Source organism: Bison bison, unplaced genomic scaffold (genome assembly GCF_000754665.1).
Source record: "Bison bison bison isolate TAMUID 2011002044 unplaced genomic scaffold, Bison_UMD1.0 scf7180017864108, whole genome shotgun sequence".
Classification (NCBI taxonomy): domain Eukaryota; kingdom Metazoa; phylum Chordata; class Mammalia; order Artiodactyla; family Bovidae; genus Bison; species Bison bison.
The window spans coordinates 9,753,657-9,754,670 of NW_011494680.1; the positions used below are offsets into that span (position 1 = coordinate 9,753,657).

General features: G+C 39.7%; 1 protein-coding gene across 1 annotated transcript in view; it reads right to left on the minus strand.

Annotated features, from left to right (window-relative positions):
• The window catches only part of LOC104987882 (short-chain dehydrogenase/reductase family 16C member 6), a 26,199-nt gene that overhangs the window by 2,701 nt on the left and 22,484 nt on the right, over nt 1-1,014 (minus strand). The gene's annotated exons all lie outside the window — the stretch shown is intronic.

Sequence of the window (1,014 nt, forward strand, 5' to 3'; positions counted from 1 at the left end):
CTTTCTTCACAGTCCAACTCTCACATCCATACATGACCACAGGAAAAACCATAGCCTTGACTAGACGGACCTTTGTTGGCAAAGTAACGTCTCTGCTTTTCAATATGGTGAGCACTAATTATTAAATTTTAGATATCAAGTCATCAACATGTCTATAAATATGCAAATCATGTGTAAATATTAGAAAAAGCCTTGTGTTTTCTCTCGTGATCATATTGGGACCAGTGCTAACACGTTTCCAGCTTCCCCAGTGGCTCAGTGGCAAAGAATCCGCTGGCAATGCAGGAGCCCCAGGAGATGCATGTTCAATCCCTGGGTCGCAAAGATCACCTGGATAAGGAAATGGGTACTCATTCTAGTATTCTTCCCTGGGAGATGTAATGGATGGAGCAGCCTGGTGGGCTACAGTCTGTGGGGTCACAAGAGTCAGACATGACTTAGCGAGTAAACAAAAGCTAACGTATTTCATTTCCTGGAGTGAACTCCTGGCCTTTATTGATTTTCTCCTCTTTGATGGTCTAGATCTATGGAAGGAAGTGCTTTGAGATTTTTTTCCATATTTTTCTTTTCTGTCTTTCAGCCCAAACATCAGATAGCTGTATACTATTAAGAAGTGAAACTGCAAAATTATTTTACCCAAAGGAAAGCGCTCCTGAGCATGTATAATGTGGTTTTATTTTAGGCACATTATTGTTACTACAGTAAGCAAACTCAGATGTTTGCAAAATCAATTGGAGTTGAAATGGGATGAGCATGTAATGAAGCTCCCATTAGACATTATTTTGACATTTTATACTTTTATATTATGCTTCTGTGTTTCTTGAACCACACCTCTTCAAAAATTCTATTTTTGTGTGTGGGCTCAATCACTTAGTTGTGTCTAGCTCTTTGCAACTCCATTGGCTGTAGCCTGGCAGGCTCCTCTGTCCATGGGATTTTCCAGGCAAGAATACTGGAGTGGGTAGTCATTTATATGTAAATAGTGTTTTTCATTAAATTTGGGAGGTTTTCAGC